We start from the raw sequence: 26,476 nt of genomic DNA, 5'->3' as shown, positions 1-26,476 counted from the left end.
GATACCTAAGACAGATCTGCACTCGATGACACCTCGATAACAGCCGGTCCCCACACTTACATCTTGCTCTCCTTACGTCAGTATACATCATATCAGTCTGTGACGCTGGCTTTGCAACATCTTACGTGCCTTTAGGTTCGCCGCGACCAACACTTACCATGCACTGACCACAAAAAATGGAGCGCCGCGGCTTCAACCCTGCACCTTTCACATGTGAAGCGAACGCTCTACAAACTGAGCAACGCCACATGCACGGCCAAACTGCGCTATTCCCCATTCTTTGCGACTCTGATGCGCACGGACACGATGGTTGGTTTGTAGCGGTGAAGGGAGCAGAGTACAAAGGCGCGGACACGTTCATATACACAAAATTTCCAAGTAGTTTAGATGCTCTGGTATTACAAATGCAAATTCTGTCAGTTTTTAACGTCTTAAATTGAAAGAGCCGTCACAAATTGCTCAGTTTTCACTCCTTGTCGACAATCATACAGCACCTGAGGTAAGAAACACATCTCGAGCCCCATTGTGCACTCCATTATTCATGCCAAATCAGTGCCTCGCTCTTTACTACTGTGTACCAATCTTGTCGCCCAACTGCAAACCACTGGGCCACAACAAGTTTCCGCGTCTCCATTGCACTGCGCATACTACAAAACGCTCCCCAAACTTGGCACTCACCCACGCAGCCGACTTTTCCGACTTTTCACGACGCTCACGCTAGTGACAGCATTATTTATAGTTCGACGTCGCGCCAAAGCGAATGAGCACATTTCGCCTACGGCTTAGGCCGCCCTCCTAGTGTCTGCTCGGTGTCTGCAGGCAGCGAGGGTCTGCTAGCTTCCTGTGTTCGCACCTATGTCACCGGTGCTTGCTTGTCAGAGACAGACTATCGCAAAACATACAACTCACTCCATGAATTGATTGCTACGGCATCTGTTATCAGCAGTCACAACTAGCAACACCAGTAGCAGCCGACTGCACGCAAAGAATAGGAATGTGCAGTGGGATTTACGTGAACTCGGCGCAAGGCAGATCTTTCCGACATAGGCTTGAGAATCTTACGGGAACACTTGTACTGTTTCTAAATTAAGTGTAGGCGTGGGAGGAGGGAGCTTCCCGCGCACTAATAACAGCACGCTTGCCAATTGTGGATGCTAATCATTCGCTTGTATCTTCCTAGACACATCTGCTGGCTGTGAATTATTCCACTTGCATGGTAAGGAGCGCATGTAGGTGTGTTAAAAATTCTGGAGGCGCTCGGTATTGATCCCAGTACCTCTCGCATACTAAGCGAGCGCTCTACCATCTGAGCTACGCCTGCCCTTCCCCGGGAGACTAATGGTGCTACATACAGCCATATAGACGACACAGAATCTTGCACTCCCATTATTCAGCAGACAAACACTACTCTCTATGTATCCGTTAGGGTGTCTTTCAGGTTTCGTGCATTCTGTATCGAATCGTAGTTGGCCACAATGAAAGTGGCACGTATAACGTTAAAAATAGAGTTCGGACACCGCTCTGAGTAAGACGAACGTGTTGTCCACTCTCTAGACTTCAATGAGGTTAAGCCGTGATACCTAAGACAGATCTGCACTCGATGACACCTCGATAACAGCCTTTCCCCACACTTACATCTTGCTCTCCTTACGTCAGTATACATCATATCAGTCTGTGACGCTGGCTTTGCAACATCTTGCGTGCCTTTAGGTTCGCTGCGACCAACACTTACCATGCACTGACCACAAAATATGGAGGCGCCGCGGCTTGAACCCTGCACCTTTCACATGTGAAGCGAACGCTCTACCAACTGAGCTACGCCCCATGCACGACCAAACTGCGCTATTCCCCTTTCTTTGCGACTCTGATGCGCACGGACACGATGGTTGGTTGGTTTGTAGCGGTGAAGGGAGCAGAGTACAAAGGCGCGGACACGTTCATATACACAAAAGTTCCAAGTAGTTTCGATGCTCTGGTATTACAAATGCAAATTCTGTCTGTTTTTAACATCTTAAATTGAAAGAGCCGTCACAAATTGCTCCGTTTTCACTCCTTGTCGACAATCATACAGCACCTGAGGTAACAAACACATTTCGAGCTCCATTGTGCACTCCATTATTCATGCCAACTCAGTGCCTCGCTCTTTACTACTGTGTACCAATCTTGTCGTCCAACTGCAAAACACTGGGCCACAACAAGTTTCCGCGTCTCCATTGCACTGCGCATACTACGAAACGCTCCCCAAACTTGGCACTCACCCACGCAGCCGACTTTTCCGACTTTCCACGACGCTCACGCTAGTGACAGCATTATTTATAGTTCGACGTCGCGCCAAAGCGAATGGGCACATTTCGCCTACGGCTAGTGTGGCTGCTCGGTGTCTGCAGGCAGCGAGGGTCTGCTAGCTTCCTGTGTTCGCACCTATGTCACCTGTGCTTGCTTGTCAGAGACAGACTATCGCAAAACATACAACTCACTCCATGAATTGATTGCTACGGCATCTGTTATCAGCAGTCACAACTAGCAACACCAGTAGCAGCCGACTGCACGCAAAGAATAGGAATGTGCAGTGGGATTTACGTGAACTCGGCGCAAGGCAGATCTTTCCGACATAGGCTTGAGAATCTTACGGGAACACTTGTACTGTTTCTAAATTAAGTGTAGGCGTGGGAGGAGGGTGCTTCCCGCGCACTAATAACAGCACGCTTGCCAATTGTGGATGCTAATCATTCGCTTGTATCTTCCTAGATACATCTGCTGGCTGTGAATTATTCCACTTGCATGGTAAGGAGCGCATGTAGGTGTGTTAAAAATTCTAGAGGCGCTCGGTATTGATCCCAGTACCTCTCGCATACTAACCGAGCGCTCTACCATCTGAGCTACGCCTGCCCTTCCCCGGGAGACTAATGGTGCTACATACAGCCATATAGACGACACAGACCCTTGCACTCCCATTATTCAGCAGACAAACACTACTCTCTATGTATCCGTTAGGGTGTCTTTCAGGTTTCGTGCATTCTGTATCGAATCGTAGTTGGCCACAATGAAAGTGGCACGTATAACGTTTAAAATAGAGTTCGGACACCGCTCTGAGTAAGACGAACGTGTTGTCCACCCTCTAGACTTCAATGAGGTTAAGCCGTGATACCTAAGACAGATCTGCACTCGATGTCACCTCGATAACAGCCGGTCCCCACACTTACATCTTGCTCTCCTTACGTCAGTATACATCATATCAGTCTGTGACGCTGGCTTTGCAACATCTTGCGTGCCTTTAGGTTCGCCACGACCAACACTTACCATGCACTGACCACAAAAAATGGAGCGCCGCGGCTTCAACCCTGCACCTTTCACATGTGAAGCGAACGCTCTACAAACTGAGCTACGCCACATGCACGGCCAAACTGCGCTATTCCCCATTCTTTGCGACTCTGATGCGCACGGACACGATGGTTGGTTTGTAGCGGTGAAGGGAGCAGAGTACAAAGGTGCGGACACGTTCATATACACAAAAGTTCCAAGTAGTTTCGATGCTCTGGTATTACAAATGCAAATTCCGTCTGTTTTTAACGTCTTAAATTGAAAGAGCCGTCACAAATTGCTCCGTTTTCACTCCTTGTCGACAATCATACAGCACCTGAGGTAACAAACACATCTCGAGCCCCATTGTGCACTCCATTATTCATGCCAACTCAGTGCCTCGCTCTTTACTACTGTGTACCAATCTTGTCGTCCAACTGCAAAACACTGGGCCACAACAAGTTTCCGCGTCTCCATTGCACTGCGCATACTACAAAACGCTCCCCAAACTTGGCACTCACCCACGCAGCCGACTTTTCTGACTTTCCACGACGCTCACGCAACGCTCACGCTAGTGACAGCATCATTTATAGTTCGACGTCGCGCCAAAGCGAATGAGCACATTTCGCCTACGGCTTAGGCCGCCCTCCTAGTGTGGCTGCTCGGTGTCTGCAGGCAGCGAGGGTCTGCTAGCTTCCTGTGTTCGCACCTATGTCACCGGTGCTTGCTTGTCAGAGACAGACTATCGCAAAACATACAACTCACTCCATGAATTGATTGCTACGGCATCTGTTATCAGCAGTCACAACTAGCAACACCAGTAGCAGCCGACTGCACGCAAAGAATAGGAATGTGCAGTGGGATTTACGTGAACTCGGCGCAAGGCAGATCTTTCCGACATAGGCTTGAGAATCTTACGGGAACACTTGTACTGTTTCTAAATTAAGTGTAGGCGTGGGAGGAGGGTGCTTCCCGCGCACTAATAACAGCATGCTTGCCAATTGTGGATGCTAATCATTCGCTTGTATCTTCCTAGACACATCTGCTGGCTGTGAATTATTCCACTTGCATGGTAAGGAGCGCATGTAGGTGTGTTAAAAATTCTGGAGGCACTGGGTATTGATCCCCGTACCTCTCACATACTAAGCGAGCGCTCTACCATCTGAGCTACGACCGCCCTCCCCAGCCCCCCCGAAGACTAATGGTGCTACATACAGCCATATAGACGACACAGACCCTTGCACTACCATTATTCAGCAGACAAACACTACTCTCTATGTATCCGTTAGGGTGTCTTTCAGGTTTCGTGCATTCTGTATCGAATCGTAGTTGGCCACAATGAAAGTGGCACGTATAACGTTGAAAATAGGGTTCGCACACCGCTCTGAGTAAGACGAATGTGTTGTCCACCCTCTAGACTTCAATGAGGTTAAGCCGTGATACCTAAGACAGATCTGCACTCGATGACACCTCGATAACAGCCGGTCCCCACACTTACATCTTGCTCTCCTTACGTCAGTATACATCATATCAGTCTGTGACACTGGCTTTGCAACATCTTGCGTGCCTTTAGATTCGCCGCGACCAACACTTACCATCCACTGACCACAAAAACTGGAGGCGCCGCGGCTTGAACCCTGCACCTTTCACATGTGAAGCGAACGCTCTACCAACTGAGCTACGCCACATGCACGACCAAACTGCGCTATTCCCCATTCTTTGCGACTCTGATGCGCACGGACACGATGGTTGGTTGGTTTGTAGCGGTGAAGGGAGCAGAGTACAAAGGCGCGGACACGTTCATATACACAAAAGTTCCAAGTAGTTTCGATGCTCTGGTATTACAAATGCAAATTCCGTCTGTTTTTAACGTCTTAAATTGAAAGAGCCGTCACAAATTGCTCCGTTTTCACTCCTTGTCGACAATCATACAGCACCTGAGGTAACAAACACATCTCGAGCCCCATTGTGCACTCCATTATTCATGCCAACTCAGTGCCTCGCTCTTTACTACTGTGTACCAATCTTATCGTCCAACTGCAAAACACTGGGCCACAACAAGTTTCCGCGTCTCCATTGCACTGCGCATACCAAAAAACGCTCCCCAAACTTGGCACTCACTCACGCAGCCGACTTTTCCGACTTTCCACGACGCTCACGCTAGTGACAGCATTATTTATAGTTCGACGTCGCGCCAAAACGAATGAGCACATTTCGCCTACGGCTTAGGCCGCCCTCCTAGTGTGGCTGCTCGGTGTCTGCATGTAGCGAGGGTCTGCTAGCTTCCTGTGTTCGCACCTATGTCACCTGTGCTTGCTTGTCAGAGACAGACTATCGCAAAACATACAACTCACTCCATGAATTGATTGCTACGGCATCTGTTATCAGCAGTCACAACTAGCAACACCAGTAGCAGCCGACTGCACGCAAAGAATAGGAATGTGCAGTGGGATTTACGTGAACTCGGCGCAAGGAAGATCTTTCCGACATAGGCTTGAGAATCTTACGGGAACACTTGTACTGTTTCTAAATTAAGTGTAGGCGTGGGAGGAGGGTGCTTCCCGCGCACTAATAACAGCACGCTTGCCAATTGTGGATGCTAATCATTCGCTTGTATCTTCCTAGACACATCTGCTGGCTGTGAATTATTCCACTTGCATGGTAAGGAGCGCATGTAGGTGTGTTAAAAATTCTGGAGGCACTGGGTATTGATCCCAGTACCTCTCGCATACTAAGCGAACGCTCTACCATCTGAGCTACGACCGCCCTCCCCAGCCCCCCCGAAGACTAATGGTGCTACATACAGCCATATAGACGACACAGACCCTTGCACTACCATTATTCAGCAGACAAACACTACTCTCTATGTATCCGTTAGGGTGTCTTTCAGGTTTCGTGCATTCTGTATCGAATCGTAGTTGGCCACAATGAAAGTGGCACGTATAACGTTGAAAATAGGGTTCGCTCACCGCTCTGAGTAAGACGAACGTGTTGTCCACCCTCTAGACTTCAATGAGGTTAAGCCGTGATACCTAAGACAGATCTGCACTCGATGACACCTCGATAACAGCCGGTCCCCACACTTACATCTTGCTCTCCTCACGTCAGTATACATCATATCAGTCTGTGACGCTGGCTTTGCAACATCTTGTGTGCCTTTAGGTTCGCTGCGACCAACACTTACCATGCACTGACCACAAAAAATGGATGCGCCGCGGCTTCAACCCTGCACCTTTCACATGTGAAGCGAACGCTCTACCAACTGAGCTACGCCCCATGCATGACCAAACTGCGCTTCTCCCCATTCTTTGCGACTCTGATGCGCGCGGACACGATGGTTGGTTGGTTTGTAGCGGTGAAGGGAGCAGAGTACAAAGGCGCGGACACGTTCATATACACAAAAGTTCCAAGTAGTTTCGATGCTCTGGTATTACAAATGCAAATTCCGTCTGTTTTTAACGTCTTAAATTGAAAGAGCCGTCACAAATTGCTCCGTTTTCACTCCTTGTCGACAATCATACAGCACCTGAGGTAACAAACACATCTCGAGCCCCATTGTGCACTCCATTATTCATGCCAAATCAGTGCCTCGCTCTTTACTACTGTGTACTAATCTTGTCGTCCAACTGCAAAACACTCGGCCACAACAAGTTTCCGCGTCTCCATTGCACTGCGCATACTACAAAACGCTCCCCAAACTTGGCACTCACCCACGCAGCCGACTTTTCCGACTTTCCACGACGCTCACGCTAGTGACAGCATTATTTATAGTTCGACGTCGCGCCAAAACGAATGAGCACATTTCGCCTACGGCTTAGGCCGCCCTCCTAGTGTGGCTGCTCGGTGTCTGCAGGCAGCGAGAGTCTGCTACCTTCCTGTGTTCGCACCTATGTCACCTGTGCTTGCTTGTCAGAGACAGACTATCGCAAAACATACAACTCACTCCATGAATTGATTGCTACGTCATCTGTTATCAGCAGTCACAACTAGCAACACCAGTAGCAGCCGACTGCACGCAAAGAATAGGAATGTGCAGTGGGATTTACGTGAACTCGGCGCAAGGCAGATCTTTCCGACATAGGCTTGAGAATCTTACGGGAACACTTGTACTGTTTCTAAATTAAGTGTAGGCGTGGCAGGAGGATGCTTTCCGCGCACTAATAACAGCACGCTTGCCAATTGTGGATGCTAATCATTCGCTTGTATCTTCCTAGACACATCTGCTGGCTGTGAATTATTCCACTTGCATTGCAAGGTGCGCATGTAGGTGTGTTAAAAATTCTGGAGGCACTGGGTATTGATCCCAGTACCCCTCGCACACTAAGCGAGCGCTATACCATCTGAGCTACGCCCGCCCTCCCGAAGACTAATGGTGCTACATACAGCCATATAGACGACACAGACCCTTGCACTCCCATTATTCAGCAGACAAACACTACTCTCTATGCATCCGTTAGGGTGTCTTTCAGGTTTCGTGCATTCTGTATCGAATCGTAGTTGGCCACAATGAAAGTGGCACGTATATCGTTGAAAATAGAGTTCGGACACCGCTCTGAGTAAGACGAACGTGTTGTCCACCCTCTAGACTTCAATGAGGTTAAGCCATGATACCTAAGACAGATCTGCACTCGATGACACCTCGATAACAGCCGGTCCACATACTTACATCTTGCTCTCCTTACGTCAGTATACATCATATCAGTCTGTGACGCTGGCTTTGCAACATCTTGCGTGCCTTTAGGTTCGCCGCGACCAACACTTACCATGCACTGACCACAAAAAAATAAGGCGCCGCGGCTTGAACCCTGCACCATTCACATGCGAAGCGAACGCTCTACCATCTGAGCTAAGCTACATGCACGACCAATCTGCGCTATTCCCCATTCTTTGCGACTCTGATGCGCACGGACACGATGGTTGGTTGGTTTGTAGCGGTGAAGGGAGCAGAGTACAAAGGCGCGGACACGTTCATATACACAAAAGTTCCAAGTAGTTTCGATGCTCTGGTATTACAAATGCAAATTCCGTCTGTTTTTAACGTCTTAAATTGAAAGAGCCTTCACAAATTGCTCCGTTTTCACTCCTTGTCGACTATCATACAGCACCTGAGGTAACAAACACATCTCGAGCCCCATTGTGCACTCCATTATTCATGCCAACTCAGTGCCTCGCTCTTTACTACTGTGCACCAATCTTGTCGTCCAACTGCAAAACACTGGGCCACAACAAGTTTCCGCGTCTCCATTGCACTGCGCATACTACAAAACGCTCCCCAAACTTGGCACTCACCCACGCAGCCGACTTTTCCGACTTTCCACGACGCTCACGCAACGCTCACGCTAGTGACAGCATTTTTTATAGTTCGACGTCGCGCCAAAGCGAATGAGCACATTTCTCCTACGGCTTAGGCCGCCCTCCTAGTGTGGCTGCTCGGTGTCTGCAGGCAGCGAGGGTCTGCTAGCTTCCTGTGTTCGCACCTATGTCACCTGTGCTTGCTTGTCAGAGACAGACTATCGCAAAACATACAACTCACTCCATGAATTGATTGCTACAGCATCTGTTATCAGCAGTCACAACTAGCAACACGAGTAGCAGCCGACTGCACGCAAAGAATAGGAATGTGCAGTGGGATTTACGTGAACTCGGCGCAAGGCAGATCTTTCCGACATAAGCTTGATAATCTTACGGGAACACTTGTACTGTTTCTAAATAAAGTGTAGATGTGGGAGGAGGGTGCTTCCCGCTCACTAATAACAGCACGCTTGCCAATTGTGGATATCAATCATTCGCTTGTATCTTCCTAGACACATCTGCAGGCTGTGAATTATTCCACTTGCATGGCAAGGTGCGCATGAAGGTGTGTTAAAAATTCTGGAGGCACTGGGTATTGATCCCAGTACCTCTCGCATACTAAGCGAGCGCTCTACCATCTGAGCTACGCCCTCCCCCTCCGAAGGCTAATGGTGCTACATACAGCCATATAGACGACACAGACCCTTGCACTCCCATTATTCAGCAGACAAACACTACTCTCTATGTATCCGTTAGGGTGTCTTTCAGGTTTCGTGCATTCTGTATCGAATCGTAGTTGGCCACAATGAAAGTGGCACGTATAACGTTGAAAATAGGGTTCGCACAACGCTCTCAGGAAGACGAACGTGTTGTCCACCCTGTAGACTTCAATGAGGTTAAGCCGTGATACCTAAGACAGATCTGCACTCGATGACACCTCCATAACAGCCGGTCCCCACACTTACATCTTGCTCTCCTTACGTCAGTATACATCATATAAGTCTGTGACGCTGGCTTTGCAACATCTTGCGTGCCTTTAGGTTCGCCGCGACCAACACTTACAATGCACTGCCCACAAAAAATTGAGGCGCCGCGGCTTGAACCCTGCACCTTTCCCATGCGAAGCGAACGCTCTACCATCTCAGCTACGCCCCAGGCACGACCAAACTGCGCTATTCCCCATTCTTTGCGACTCTGATGCGCACGGACACGATGGTTGGTTGGTTTGTAGCGGTGAAGGGAGCAGAGTACAAAGGCGCGGACACGTTCATATACACAAAAGTTCCAAGTAGTTTCGATGCTCTGGTATTACAAATGCAAATTCCGTCTGTTTTTAACGTCTTAAATTGAAAGAGCCGTCACAAATTGCTCCGTTTTCACTCCTTGTCGACAATCATACAGCACCTGAGGTAACAAACACATCTCGAGCCCCATTGTGCACTCCATTATTCATGCCAACTCAGTGCCTCGCTCTTTACTACTGTGTACCAATCTTGTCGTCCAACTGCAAAACACTGGGCCACAACAAGTTTCCGCGTCTCCATTGCACAGCGCATACTACGAAACGCTCCCCAAACTTGGCACTTACCCACGCAGCCGACTTTTCCGACTTTCCACGACGCTCACGCTAGTGACAGCATTATTTATAGTTAGACGTCGCGCCAAAGCGAATGAGCACATTTCGCCTACGGCTTAGGCCGCCCTCCTAGTGTGGCTGCTCGGTGTCTGCAGGCAGCGAGGGTCTGCTAGCTTCCTGTGTTCGCACCTATGTCACCTGTGCTTGCTTGTCAGAGACAGACTATCGCAAAACATACAACTCACTCCATGAATTGATTGCTACGGCATCTGTTATCAGCAGTCACAACTAGCAACACCAGTAGCAGCCGACTGCACGCAAAGAATAGGAATGTGCAGTGGGATTTACGTGAACTCGGCGCAAGGCAGATCTTTCTGAAATAGGCTTGAGAATCTTACGGGAACACTTGTACTGTTTCTAAATTAAGTGTAGGCGTGGGAGGAGGGTGCTTCCCGCGCACTAATAACAGCACGCTTGGCAATTGTGGATGCTAATCATTCGCTTGTATCTTCCTAGACACATCTGCAGGCTGAGAATTATTCCACTTGCATGGCAAGGTGCGCATCTAGGTGTGTTAAAAATTCTGGAGGCACTGGGTATTGATCCCAGTACCTCTCGCATACTAAGCGAGCACTCTACCATCTTTTTTTATTATCAGATTGACTTGGTATATTTCACGAGAATTCAGACAACCATAGTCAAATCATCATTTAATATTAGCTGCAAAAAAGAAAATCAACAAATTAGGTGAAACACAAATAAAACATTTCTTCTGAAGGGGAAGACCAACTCGTTACCCACCCGTATGAATTTTGGGTGTATATATATACATGTAAAAGAGAGAGAAAAAAAAATTACAAAAAAATACAACAAGGGAGGGGACTCGAGCTCAGGAAAGATACAGGAATCACAGGGGAACTTAACCAACACCTTGACGGTTAAACACAAGAAAAAGCATATTCGCAAAAAGCGTTCAGTATTGTGGTAACCGCTGCCATTTCCAATGCGCAGTTGACAAATAATGGTGAAAAACGCGGGGATCTGGGTCATTACCGCCTTCAATGACGTATTGGACATAGTAACCCAAGAGCCAGACAGTCGTGTTCGTTTTCGTCTGAGGAAAATAAGAGATGTCCGGATGTAAGAAGATGTCGTCTGGGAATGCGGTTTCAGGCCCTCTAGTAAGAAAAGATAATTGACGGCGGACCCAGAGCCAATGATCCCGTCCGCAAGCAACTAGCCTGTGAAGTAAGGTGTCAGTTTGATGACATTCCTCACACTGATCAGTCGGACGAAGGCCAATACGAAAAAGACGATCACCAGTAGGTATCAGACGGTAAATGACCTTATACCACGTTGAAACAATCTCCATCGGCAAAATGGGAAGACTAAGATGAGACCAGACCGTTTTCCATGACGTTGACGGGGAAGCAAGTTCAACAGAAGAAGGGAAACATACTGTACCCCAACGGATTTGTAGCATGTTGGTAGTAATATGCGTCATAGAAAGTATATCAGCACCCAGAATACCGACAAGTACAAAGTATTCACGAATGTGCCGCAATTTAGGATTAATCCGTCCAACATCAACAGGAGGGGTCAGACTGGCCGGCCGGAGGCGGGAAAGTAAACGAGAGGTGACTGAATGCGGAGCCCGCGTACAGGTTAAAACATTGCGGCGGGCAAATAAGATGGACGTCTTCACTTTGATATCTGAAAGACCCAATCCTCCAAGCTTCCGAGGCCTGGCCACAACTTCATACCGGACACGGAAGACATGGCGGCGCCACAGAAATCGACTAGACAGCTGTTTCAGCCTGCGGGCCATCATCGCGGGAAGCGGGAAGACCTGCGCAACGTAGTATATTTTACTGAAGACATAGGTCTCTAAAACCCGTGCCTTGTGAAGGAGGCTAAGGGAACGGCGGTCATGTTCAAGGATCGCCCCGTGAACACGACTCGTAACCTCACGCCAATTTAGTGCCGCCATTTTGATCGGATTACGAACCACTATGATCCCCAAGGTCTTATGGCGATCGACAACCGTCGCCCAAGGAATGACGACATGATCAAAGCCTCCCAACGGCAGGAACGTGCATTTGCGATCATTAATGCAAGCACCAGCAAGACCACAAAATGAATTCAAGGTATCCTTAAGCCGCGGTATGTCCTCGGTATGTCGTACTAAAACCATGACGTCATCGGCGTATGCACGGACTGCAAAAATTTCCCCCAATATATTCCAGCCACGTAAGTGCATGGTGAGATGGCGAAGTAAAGGCTCTAAGGATAGAACAAAAAGTGACATGGATAAGGGGCTTCCCTGGGGTAACCCCCGTCTGATCGATATCCGGGGGGTAGGGTAACCGTTCACAATCACCGAGACACTGATACCGGTAAAAAGATTAGTTAAGACTTGTCGAGCATCATTATTAAAGCCGACAGCGGTGAGCACTCTCGATAAAAAATCATGGCTGACGCGATCGAACGCTTTTTGGAAATCAAGAAAAAGCAAAGCCCCTGGGATATTAGCGGCAGCCGCCACCGAGATTACATCGCGACATTCGAGAACGGAAGTCAGTATCGTGCGTCCAGGCACACAGCTTTGGTGGGCGGCAATAATGGTATCGAGCAGCTTAGAGAGACGGATATTAATTGCTCGAGGGACAAGTTTATAATCAAAGTTAAAGAGAGTAATAGGACGGAGGGAATCAATTGCAGGTCGACCTGTGGATTTCGGGAGGAGGACCATTCTGCCTTCCTGAAAAGGAGCAGGAAGTGAGACTCCCCGCATCACTTCATTTACCATTGACGTTAAGGTGTCACCAATGAGCGGCCAAAATTGAACATAGAACTCCTTAGGAATACCATCTAATCCAGGCGACTTGCGGGACTGCGATCGTGCAACAACATCATATATGTCATCCTTCTGAAAGGGACGCAGAAAGGCGTCGTTTAATTGAGGAGTGACGACGCGAGGCAGCAAGGAGGTAAAGTCGTCAAGAGAGGTTTCCGCCGGGACATGAGTATCGTACAGATCAGTAAAATAGGTGTAAACGAAGTCAGAAATGTCACGGTGAGAGGTGAACACGCGGCCGTCAGCGGTTGTGAGGGAGGCAAGGCACCCACGTTTCCGGCGCGACCGTAAACGGACTAGATGGTAGAGTGACGTCAGTTCCTCTTGTAGAAGGGAACGTGGTTGAGACCTCGTCCGCAGGCCCTCCATTTGAATGCGTTTGAGCTGCAGCAATTTGGCTTTGATGCGCTGTATATCAGTAACCCGGAGGGGAGCATGCGTAGCACTATCGTACAGTTGACGTAAGACAGAATAGTAAAATTCTTGCGTTCGTCGATCTTCTGCCACCTTCGCAGCCCCAAAACGCATGAGAGCCCTGCGGATGTGTGGTTTTGCATACAGTGTCCACCATGCCACGATAGACGGGTACCGGTCCATAGTACGAGAACAACGAGTCCAAATGTCCTCCAGGACGATACCAAGGGAGGTATCTTGCAAATACGCGATATTGAGCATCCAAGTAGGACGAAACAATTTTACCGGTTGTCGCTCGTAATTAAACGTAACGGCTACAGCGCAATGATCAGTAAAACAGGCTGGTATCACATCAACAGCCAGAAGTTGCCCACACAAGGAATCGGAAAGGTAAAAGCGATCGAGGCGACTGCTAGACGTGGGAGTAAAGTAGGTATGTCGCACAAGTGTAGGATAGCGAGAAACCCACACGTCACGCAGGTGCAAGGAGCGCACAAGGTCGTCGAGTTCTTTACTGAAATTAAAATTAGGAGACTGATCTACCGGCCGTAGAACACAATTGAAGTCCCCACCTAAAATTATCTTTGTCGGGGATTTACGAAGCAGGTAAATGACTTCTTCTTTATAGAAACTCGAGCGTGCGGTAGTACAACCCGAACCAGAAGGGGCATAAAGAAGGAGTAAACTGAGATCATAAAACGTGCACCCGATCCCCCTTCCACTGTCGAGTACTTCGAAATTCATCAAAGGAATGCCTTCTCTATAAAACAAGGCAGTGCCCGTAGAAAGTTCGGAAGCGACATTAAAAAACGTCGAGAACCCAGGAATGGAAAACTGGTCGAATAGGACTTCCTGTAAAAAAACAACATCTGCCCCAGACTGATAGATAAACTGTCGCAAAGCAGCGAGCCGAAGCTCAGAACATATTCTGTTAATATTCAGAGTAAGAAATGTATATGCTTGCATGGAACTTCAACCTAGAAAGAAAAACAAAGATCGGTAGAGAGCCGTCAGCTGACGGAGCAGCATACAAGTAATCATACCAGAAACAAGCGCTGAACCACACAGAGAAAAACTACGAAACAGAACCCTCATCTTCCAACTGCTTTTTCTTCGGCCGTGACGCGGCTCTCCGTGGCTGTTTACGGATTCGACTGCGGCTCCGCGGTGCCGACGCTGCAGCGTTCGGCTGCGTAGGAGCATCATGTAGACATTCCGTGTCAGATTGCGAGAGAGAGGCCTCTACATCCCACTCGTCCGCCGACATGGGTTCACGGTGGGACAGTTGGTGAATAACAACGGGATCCACTGGCTCTGGAGAATCAATCAGTTGTTTGATGGGAGGAGGCTGTGACCCAGAGGGGGCGACAGAAATTCCAGAAGGGGGATGCGAAACAGAGTCAATAGGAGAAGTGTCAGAGAGCACCGGAGAAGACACGTGGCAACCAGAAGCAGGTTCCGTCACGGGCGTCTCCGAAGAGGCTGCCGCGGTAGCAGGAACAACGTCAGATAAGGTGTCAGGGAGCTTCTGCAAAGGCATGATAGCACCTGTGGCTTCCTCATCCACGATTTCCGACTGAGAAAGAGAGTCCTTTACCGGAGGCCCATCGGAAGGGCGAACCAATAAGGAAGATTCATCAGCCGCATCATCCTGTGTTCGCCGACGCTTGTTGTGAGAAATAAGCGCGGGAACATCGGAATTAAGGGCAGCAACATCCCTACTCAAGGACAACGGGGGAAAATCACGGCCGTCGTCGGGCAACGGATCACTGCGTCCCTCAGTAACAGTGAGAGATTCAGTCCGAGATCCTTGCGGGAGAAGATCAGCTAAAGTCAATTTTTTACGCTGTTCGTATGTAGGTTTTAATACCACCACACGCCGCGGACAATTAGTACGGAAATGACCAGTTTCATTACAATAATAACATGTTCCTTCCTGGCCACTGTACGTGATATGGACCCTATAACCACATACCTGTAGGTGAGAAGGAATAGGTTTTTTGACCACCATTTCCACCGACCGAATACCACTATATACCTGTAAGCGGTGCTGAGCAGACCAGCGTTCCTTTCGAATATGGCGTACGTCCCCATAAGGAAGCAAAACGGACTTCAGAAAAGAGTCGTCAACCTCGGGCGGAAGGTTAAATACCCGAACATTCGTATATATCACCTCTGCATTTGCCAAGAGAACCATACTAGTGGAACCATCACGGTGCGTAAAGGGTACCTGAGAACCATGACGAGAAAGTAGCCTATCAACCTGGAGCGGGTCAAGAAACTTAACAAAAAACACATATAATTCGCTGTCGAAATATGCGGTATGCACCTGATCAGTAGTGACCTTAACTGTATCGACTAACCAGTCATGTATCTCCAAAGAACCGGGCTGGACGTGACGCGTGGATTTGTCAAAGGTAAAACTGACTGTACCTGTACGCGGAACTTTCGTGGGAACCATGGTGGACATCACGGCGAGAGACGACGCCGCGACAGGAAGGGCCGCACGAACACCAAACACCAGCCGACAACCAGCGATGTGACGCGCACGGAGACCAACACGGCACTAAACTGACAGGAGGAAAACACGCTGCGTTACGGTAGAGGCGGAACTAAGAGCACGACCTAGTCGCCCGACGCGCGAAGCGAGAATATCCATCTGAGCTACGCCCGCCCCCCCCCCGACGACTAATGATGCTACATACAGCCATATAGACGACACAGACCCTTGCACTCCCATTATTCAGCAGACAAACACTACTCTCTATTTATCCGTTAGGGTGTCTTTCAGGTTTCGTGCATTCTGTATCGAATCGTAGTTGGCCACAATGAAAGTGGCACGTATAACGTTGAAAATAGAGTTCGGACCCGGCTCTGAGTAAGACGAACGTGTTGTCCACCCTCTAGACTTCAATGAGGTTAAGCCGTGATACCTAAGACAGATCTGCACTCGATGACACCTCGATAACAGCTGGTACCCACACTTACATCTTGCTCTCCTTACGGCAGTATACATCATATTAGTCTGTGACGCTGGCTTTGCAACATCTTGCGTGCCTTTAGGTTCGCCGCCACCAACACTTACCATGCACTGACCACAAAAAATGTAGACGCCGCGGCTTGAACCCTGCACCTTTCACATGCGAAGCGAACGCTCTACCAAATGAGCTACGCCACATGGACGGCCAAACTGCGCTATTCCCCATTCTTTGCGACTCTGATGCGCACGGACACGATGGTTGGTTGGTTTGTAGCGGTGAAGGGAGCAGAGTACAAAGGCGCGGACACGTTCATATACACAAAAGTTCCAAGTAGTTTCGATGCTCTGGTATTACAAATGCAAATTCCGTCTGTTTTTAACGTCTTAAATTGAAAGAGCCTTCACAAATTGCTCCGTTTTCACTCCTTGTCGACTATCATACAGCACCTGAGGTAACAAACACATCTCGAGCCCCATTGTGCACTCCATTATTCATGCCAACTCAGTGCCTCGCTCTTTACTACTGTGTACCAATCTTGTCGTCCAACTGCAAAACACTGGGCCACAACAAGTTTCCGCGTCTCCATTGCACTGCGCATACTACAAAACGCTCCCCAAACTTGGCACTCACCCACGCAGCCGACTTTTCCGACTTTCCACGACGCTCACGCAACGCTCACGCTAGTGACAGCATTTTTTATAGTTCGACGTCGCGCCAAAGCGAATGAGCACATTTCTCCTACGGCTTAGGCCGCCCTCCTAGTGTGGCTGCTCGGTGTCTGCAGGCAGCGAGGGTCTGCTAGCTTCCTGTGTTCGCACCTATGTCACCTGTGCTTGCTTGTCAGAGACAGACTATCGCAAAACATACAACTCACTCCATGAATTGATTGCTACAGCATCTGTTATCAGCAGTCACAACTAGCAACACGAGTAGCAGCCGACTGCACGCAAAGAATAGGAATGTGCAGTGGGATTTACGTGAACTCGGCGCAAGGCAGATCTTTCCGACATAAGCTTGATAATCTTACGGGAACACTTGTACTGTTTCTAAATAAAGTGTAGATGTGGGAGGAGGGTGCTTCCCGCTCACTAATAACAGCACGCTTGCCAATTGTGGATATCAATCATTCGCTTGTATCTTCCTAGACACATCTGCAGGCTGTGAATTATTCCACTTGCATGGCAAGGTGCGCATGTAGGTGTGTTAAAAATTCTGGAGGCACTGGGTATTGATCCCAGTACCTCTCGCATACTAAGCGAGCGCTCTACCATCTGAGCTACGCCCTCCCCCTCCGAAGACTAATGGTGCTACATACAGCCATATAGACGACACAGACCCTTGCACTCCCATTATTCAGCAGACAAACACTACTCTCTATGTATCCGTTAGGGTGTCTTTCAGGTTTCGTGCATTCTGTATCGAATCGTAGTTGGCCACAATGAAAGTGGCACGTATAACGTTGAAAATAGGGTTCGCACAACGCTCTCAGGAAGACGAACGTGTTGTCCACCCTGTAGACTTCAATGAGGTTAAGCCGTGATACCTAAGACAGATCTGCACTCGATGACACCTCCATAACAGCCGGTCCCCACACTTACATCTTGCTCTCCTTACGTCAGTATACATCATATAAGTCTGTGACGCTGGCTTTGCAACATCTTGCGTGCCTTTAGGTTCGCCGCGACCAACACTTACAATGCACTGCCCACAAAAAATTGAGGCGCCGCGGCTTGAACCCTGCACCTTTCCCATGCGAAGCGAACGCTCTACCATCTCAGCTACGCCCCAGGCACGACCAAATGGCGCTATTCCCCATTCTTTGCGACTCTGATGCGCACGGATACGATGGTTGGTTGGTTTGTAGCGGTGAAGGGAGCAGAGTACAAAGGCGCGGACACGTTCATATACACAAAAGTTCCAAGTAGTTTCGATGCTCTGGTATTACAAATGCAAATTCCGTCTGTTTTTAACGTCTTAAATTGAAAGAGCCGTCACAAATTGCTCCGTTTTCACTCCTTGTCGACAATCATACAGCACCTGAGGTAACAAACACATCTCGAGCCCCATTGTGCACTCCATTATTCATGCCAACTCAGTGCCTCGCTCTTTACTACTGTGTACCAATCTTGTCGTCCAACTGCAAAACACTGGGCCACAACAAGTTTCCGCGTCTCCATTGCACAGCGCATACTACGAAACGCTCCCCAAACTTGGCACTTACCCACGCAGCCGACTTTTCCGACTTTCCACGACGCTCACGCAACGCTCACGCTAGTGACAGCATTATTTATAGTTAGACGTCGCGCCAAAGCGAATGAGCACATTTCGCCTACGGCTTAGGCCGCCCTCCTAGTGTGGCTGCTCGGTGTCTGCAGGCAGCGAGGGTCTGCTAGCTTCCTGTGTTCGCACCTATGTCACCTGTGCTTGCTTGTCAGAGACAGACTATCGCAAAACATACAACTCACTCCATGAATTGATTGCTACGGCATCTGTTATCAGCAGTCACAACTAGCAACACCAGTAGCAGCCGACTGCACGCAAAGAATAGGAATGTGCAGTGGGATTTACGTGAACTCGGCGCAAGGCAGATCTTTCCGAAATAGGCTTGAGAATCTTACGGGAACACTTGTACTGTTTCTAAATTAAGTGTAGGCGTGGGAGGAGGGTGCTTCCCGCGCACTAATAACAGCACGCTTGCCAATTGTGGATGCTAATCATTCGCTTGTATCTTCCTAGACACATCTGCAGGCTGAGAATTATTCCACTTGCATGGCAAGGTGCGCATCTAGGTGTGTTAAAAATTCTGGAGGCACTGGGTATTGATCCCAGTACCTCTCGCATACTAAGCGAGCACTCTACCATCTTTTTTTATTATCAGATTGACTTGGTATATTTCACGAGAATTCAGACAACCATAGTCAAATCATCATTTAATATTAGCTGCAAAAAAGAAAATCAACAAATTAGGTGAAACACAAATAAAACATTTCTTCTGAAGGGGAAGACCAACCCGTTACCCACCCGTATGAATTTTGGGTGTATATATATACATGTAAAAGAGAGAGAAAAAAAAATTACAAAAAAATACAACAAGGGAGGGGACTCGAGCTCAGGAAAGATACAGGAATCACAGGGGAACTTAACCAACACCTTGACGGTTAAACACAAGAAAAAGCATATTCGCAAAAAGCGTTCAGTATTGTGGTAACCGCTGCCATTTCCAATGCGCAGTTGACAAATAATGGTGAAAAACGCGGGGATCTGGGTCATTACCGCCTTCAATGACGTATTGGACATAGTAACCCAAGAGCCAGACAGTCGTGTTCGTTTTCGTCTGAGGAAAATAAGAGATGTCCGGATGTAAGAAGATGTCGTCTGGGAATGCGGTTTCAGGCCCTCTAGTAAGAAAAGATAATTGACGGCGGACCCAGAGCCAATGATCCCGTCCGCAAGCAACTAGCCTGTGAAGTAAGGTGTCAGTTTGATGACATTCCTCACACTGATCAGTCGGACGAAGGCCAATACGAAAAAGACGATCACCAGTAGGTATCAGACGGTAAATGACCTTATACCACGTTGAAACAATCTCCATCGGCAAAATGGGAAGACTAAGATGAGACCAGACCGTTTTCCATGACGTTGACGGGGAAGCAAGTTCAACAGAAGAAGGGAAACATACTGTACCCCAACGGATTTGTAGCATGTTGGTAGTAATATGCGTCATAGAAAGTATATCAGCACCCAGAATACCGACAAGTACAAAGTATTCACGAATGTGCCGCAATTTAGGATTAATCCGTCCAACATCAACAGGAGGGGTCAGACTGGCCGGCCGGAGGCGGGAAAGTAAACGAGAGGTGACTGAATGCGGAGCCCGCGTACAGGTTAAAACATTGCGGCGGGCAAATAAGATGGACGTCTTCACTTTGATATCTGAAAGACCCAATCCTCCAAGCTTCCGAGGCCTGGCCACAACTTCATACCGGACACGGAAGACATGGCGGCGCCACAGAAATCGACTAGACAGCTGTTTCAGCCTGCGGGCCATCATCGCGGGAAGCGGGAAGACCTGCGCAACGTAGTATATTTTACTGAAGACATAGGTCTCTAAAACCCGTGCCTTGTGAAGGAGGCTAAGGGAACGGCGGTCATGTTCAAGGATCGCCCCGTGAACACGACTCGTAACCTCACGCCAATTTAGTGCCGCCATTTTGATCGGATTACGAACCACTATGATCCCCAAGGTCTTATGGCGATCGACAACCGTCGCCCAAGGAATGACGACATGATCAAAGCCTCCCAACGGCAGGAACGTGCATTTGCGATCATTAATGCAAGCACCAGCAAGACCACAAAATGAATTCAAGGTATCCTTAAGCCGCGGTATGTCCTCGGTATGTCGTACTAAAACCATGACGTCATCGGCGTATGCACGGACTGCAAAAATTTCCCCCAATATATTCCAGCCACGTAAGTGCATGGTGAGATGGCGAAGTAAAGGCTCTAAGGATAGAACAAAAAGTGACATGGATAAGGGGCTTCCCTGGGGTAACCCCCGTCTGATCGATATCCGGGGGGTAGGGTAACCGTTCACAATCACCGAGACACTGATACCGGTAAAAAGATTAGTTAAGACTTGTCGAGCATCATTATTAAAGCCGACAGCGGTGAGCACTCTCGATAAAAAATCATGGCTGACGCGATCGAACGCTTTTTGGAAATCAAGAAAAAGCAAAGCCCCTGGGATATTAGCGGCAGCCGCCACCGAGATTACATCGCGACATTCGAGAACGGAAGTCAGTATCGTGCGTCCAGGCACACAGCTTTGGTGGGCGGCAATAATGGTATCGAGCAGCTTAGAGAGACGGATATTAATTGCTCGAGGGACAAGTTTATAATCAAAGTTAAAGAGAGTAATAGGACGGAGGGAATCAATTGCAGGTCGACCTGTGGATTTCGGGAGGAGGACCATTCTGCCTTCCTGAAAAGGAGCAGGAAGTGAGACTCCCCGCATCACTTCATTTACCATTGACGTTAAGGTGTCACCAATGAGCGGCCAAAATTGAACATAGAACTCCTTAGGAATACCATCTAATCCAGGCGACTTGCGGGACTGCGATCGTGCAACAACATCATATATGTCATCCTTCTGAAAGGGACGCAGAAAGGCGTCGTTTAATTGAGGAGTGACGACGCGAGGCAGCAAGGAGGTAAAGTCGTCAAGAGAGGTTTCCGCCGGGACATGAGTATCGTACAGATCAGTAAAATAGGTGTAAACGAAGTCAGAAATGTCACGGTGAGAGGTGAACACGCGGCCGTCAGCGGTTGTGAGGGAGGCAAGGCACCCACGTTTCCGGCGCGACCGTAAACGGACTAGATGGTAGAGTGACGTCAGTTCCTCTTGTAGAAGGGAACGTGGTTGAGACCTCGTCCGCAGGCCCTCCATTTGAATGCGTTTGAGCTGCAGCAATTTGGCTTTGATGCGCTGTATATCAGTAACCCGGAGGGGAGCATGCGTAGCACTATCGTACAGTTGACGTAAGACAGAATAGTAAAATTCTTGCGTTCGTCGATCTTCTGCCACCTTCGCAGCCCCAAAACGCATGAGAGCCCTGCGGATGTGTGGTTTTGCATACAGTGTCCACCATGCCACGATAGACGGGTACCGGTCCATAGTACGAGAACAACGAGTCCAAATGTCCTCCAGGACGATACCAAGGGAGGTATCTTGCAAATACGCGATATTGAGCATCCAAGTAGGACGAAACAATTTTACCGGTTGTCGCTCGTAATTAAACGTAACGGCTACAGCGCAATGATCAGTAAAACAGGCTGGTATCACATCAACAGCCAGAAGTTGCCCACACAAGGAATCGGAAAGGTAAAAGCGATCGAGGCGACTGCTAGACGTGGGAGTAAAGTAGGTATGTCGCACAAGTGTAGGATAGCGAGAAACCCACACGTCACGCAGGTGCAAGGAGCGCACAAGGTCGTCGAGTTCTTTACTGAAATTAAAATTAGGAGACTGATCTACCGGCCGTAGAACACAATTGAAGTCCCCACCTAAAATTATCTTTGTCGGGGATTTACGAAGCAGGTAAATGACTTCTTCTTTATAGAAACTCGAGCGTGCGGTAGTACAACCCGAACCAGAAGGGGCATAAAGAAGGAGTAAACTGAGATCATAAAACGTGCACCCGATCCCCCTTCCACTGTCGAGTACTTCGAAATTCATCAAAGGAATGCCTTCTCTATAAAACAAGGCAGTGCCCGTAGAAAGTTCGGAAGCGACATTAAAAAACGTCGAGAACCCAGGAATGGAAAACTGGTCGAATAGGACTTCCTGTAAAAAAACAACATCTGCCCCAGACTGATAGATAAACTGTCGCAAAGCGGCGAGCCGAAGCTCAGAACATATTCTGTTAATATTCAGAGTAAGAAATGTATATGCTTGCATGGAACTTCAACCTAGAAAGAAAAACAAAGATCGGTAGAGAGCCGTCAGCTGACGGAGCAGCATACAAGTAATCATACCAGAAACAAGCGCTGAACCACACAGAGAAAAACTACGAAACAGAACCCTCATCTTCCAACTGCTTTTTCTTCGGCCGTGACGCGGCTCTCCGTGGCTGTTTACGGATTCGACTGCGGCTCCGCGGTGCCGACGCTGCAGCGTTCGGCTGCGTAGGAGCATCATGTAGACATTCCGTGTCAGATTGCGAGAGAGAGGCCTCTACATCCCACTCGTCCGCCGACATGGGTTCACGGTGGGACAGTTGGTGAATAACAACGGGATCCACTGGCTCTGGAGAATCAATCAGTTGTTTGATGGGAGGAGGCTGTGACCCAGAGGGGGCGACAGAAATTCCAGAAGGGGGATGCGAAACAGAGTCAATAGGAGAAGTGTCAGAGAGCACCGGAGAAGACACGTGGCAACCAGAAGCAGGTTCCGTCACGGGCGTCTCCGAAGAGGCTGCCGCGGTAGCAGGAACAACGTCAGATAAGGTGTCAGGGAGCTTCTGCAAAGGCATGATAGCACCTGTGGCTTCCTCATCCACGATTTCCGACTGAGAAAGAGAGTCCTTTACCGGAGGCCCATCGGAAGGGCGAACCAATAAGGAAGATTCATCAGCCGCATCATCCTGTGTTCGCCGACGCTTGTTGTGAGAAATAAGCGCGGGAACATCGGAATTAAGGGCAGCAACATCCCTACTCAAGGACAACGGGGGAAAATCACGGCCGTCGTCGGGCAACGGATCACTGCGTCCCTCAGTAACAGTGAGAGATTCAGTCCGAGATCCTTGCGGGAGAAGATCAGCTAAAGTCAATTTTTTACGCTGTTCGTATGTAGGTTTTAATACCACCACACGCCGCGGACAATTAGTACGGAAATGACCAGTTTCATTACAATAATAACATGTTCCTTCCTGGCCACTGTACGTGATATGGACCCTATAACCACATACCTGTAGGTGAGAAGGAATAGGTTTTTTGACCACCATTTCCACCGACCGAATACCACTATATACCTGTAAGCGGTGCTGAGCAGACCAGCGTTCCTTTCGAATATGGCGTACGTCCCCATAAGGAAGCAAAACGGACTTCAGAAAAGAGTCGTCAACCTCGGGCGGAAGGTTAAATACCCGAACATTCGTATATATCACCTCTGCATTTGCCAAGAGAACCATACTAGTGGAACCATCACGGTGCGTAAAGGGTACCTGAGAACCATGACGAGAAAGTAGCCTATCAACCTGGAGCGGGTCAAGAAACTTAACAAAAAACACATATAATTCGCTGTCGAAATATGCGGTATGCACCTGATCAGTAGTGACCTTAACTGTATCGACTAACCAGTCATGTATCTCCAAAGAACCGGGCTGGACGTGACGCGTGGATTTGTCAAAGGTAAAACTGACTGTACCTGTACGCGGAACTTTCGTGGGAACCATGGTGGACATCACGGCGAGAGACGACGCCGCGACAGGAAGGGCCGCACGAACACCAAACACCAGCCGACAACCAGCGATGTGACGCGCACGGAGACCAACACGGCACTAAACTGACAGGAGGAAAACACGCTGCGTTACGGTAGAGGCGGAACTAAGAGCACGACCTAGTCGCCCGACGCGCGAAGCGAGAATATCCATCTGAGCTACGCCCGCCCCCCCCGACGACTAATGATGCTACATACAGCCATATAGACGACACAGACCCTTGCACTCCCATTATTCAGCAGACAAACACTACTCTCTATTTATCCGTTAGGGTGTCTTTCAGGTTTCGTGCATTCTGTATCGAATCGTAGTTGGCCACAATGAAAGTGGCACGTATAACGTTGAAAATAGAGTTCGGACCCGGCTCTGAGTAAGACGAACGTGTTGTCCACCCTCTAGACTTCAATGAGGTTAAGCCGTGATACCTAAGACAGATCTGCACTCGATGACACCTCGATAACAGCTGGTACCCACACTTACATCTTGCTCTCCTTACGGCAGTATACATCATATTAGTCTGTGACGCTGGCTTTGCAACATCTTGCGTGCCTTTAGGTTCGCCGCCACCAACACTTACCATGCACTGACCACAAAAAATGTAGACGCCGCGGCTTGAACCCTGCACCTTTCACATGCGAAGCGAACGCTCTACCAAATGAGCTACGCCACATGGACGGCCAAACTGCGCTATTCCCCATTCTTTGCGACTCTGATGCGCACGGACACGATGGTTGGTTGGTTTGTAGCGGTGAAGGGAGCAGAGTACAAAGGCGCGGACACGTTCATATACACAAAAGTTCCAAGTAGTTTCGATGCTCTGGTATTACAAATGCAAATTCCGTCTGTTTTTAACGTCTTAAATTGAAAGAGCCTTCACAAATTGCTCCGTTTTCACTCCTTGTCGACTATCATACAGCACCTGAGGTAACAAACACATCTCGAGCCCCATTGTGCACTCCATTATTCATGCCAACTCAGTGCCTCGCTCTTTACTACTGTGTACCAATCTTGTCGTCCAACTGCAAAACACTGGGCCACAACAAGTTTCCGCGTCTCCATTGCACTGCGCATACTACAAAACGCTCCCCAAACTTGGCACTCACCCACGCAGCCGACTTTTCCGACTTTCCACGACGCTCACGCAACGCTCACGCTAGTGACAGCATTTTTTATAGTTCGACGTCGCGCCAAAGCGAATGAGCACATTTCTCCTACGGCTTAGGCCGCCCTCCTAGTGTGGCTGCTCGGTGTCTGCAGGCAGCGAGGGTCTGCTAGCTTCCTGTGTTCGCACCTATGTCACCTGTGCTTGCTTGTCAGAGACAGACTATCGCAAAACATACAACTCACTCCATGAATTGATTGCTACAGCATCTGTTATCAGCAGTCACAACTAGCAACACGAGTAGCAGCCGACTGCACGCAAAGAATAGGAATGTGCAGTGGGATTTACGTGAACTCGGCGCAAGGCAGATCTTTCCGACATAAGCTTGATAATCTTACGGGAACACTTGTACTGTTTCTAAATAAAGTGTAGATGTGGGAGGAGGGTGCTTCCCGCTCACTAATAACAGCACGCTTGCCAATTGTGGATATCAATCATTCGCTTGTATCTTCCTAGACACATCTGCAGGCTGTGAATTATTCCACTTGCATGGCAAGGTGCGCATGTAGGTGTGTTAAAAATTCTGGAGGCACTGGGTATTGATCCCAGTACCTCTCGCATACTAAGCGAGCGCTCTACCATCTGAGCTACGCCCTCCCCCTCCGAAGACTAATGGTGCTACATACAGCCATATAGACGACACAGACCCTTGCACTCCCATTATTCAGCAGACAAACACTACTCTCTATGTATCCGTTAGGGTGTCTTTCAGGTTTCGTGCATTCTGTATCGAATCGTAGTTGGCCACAATGAAAGTGGCACGTATAACGTTGAAAATAGGGTTCGCACAACGCTCTCAGGAAGACGAACGTGTTGTCCACCCTGTAGACTTCAATGAGGTTAAGCCGTGATACCTAAGACAGATCTGCACTCGATGACACCTCCATAACAGCCGGT

General features: G+C 48.7%; 3 non-coding genes across 3 annotated transcripts; all 3 read right to left on the bottom strand.

Annotated features, from left to right (window-relative positions):
• Positions 1-9,172: 9,172 nt before the first annotated feature.
• Positions 9,173-9,246, bottom strand: Trnat-agu (transfer RNA threonine (anticodon AGU)). Its single transcript has one exon. It is a non-coding gene; the product is annotated as a tRNA-Thr (tRNA).
• Positions 9,247-17,633: 8,387 nt separating this feature from the next.
• Positions 17,634-17,707, bottom strand: Trnat-agu (transfer RNA threonine (anticodon AGU)). The gene has a single exon. It is a non-coding gene; the product is annotated as a tRNA-Thr (tRNA).
• Positions 17,708-26,103: 8,396 nt separating this feature from the next.
• On the bottom strand, positions 26,104-26,177 carry Trnat-agu (transfer RNA threonine (anticodon AGU)). Its single transcript has one exon. It is a non-coding gene; the product is annotated as a tRNA-Thr (tRNA).
• Between the last annotated feature and the right edge of the window lie 299 nt (positions 26,178-26,476).

This window comes from Schistocerca gregaria, chromosome 10 (assembly GCF_023897955.1).
Source record: "Schistocerca gregaria isolate iqSchGreg1 chromosome 10, iqSchGreg1.2, whole genome shotgun sequence".
NCBI lineage: Eukaryota > Metazoa > Arthropoda > Insecta > Orthoptera > Acrididae > Schistocerca > Schistocerca gregaria.
The sequence above is the reverse complement of the archived record's forward strand: the minus strand, read 5'-3'. Positions and strand labels throughout refer to the sequence as shown.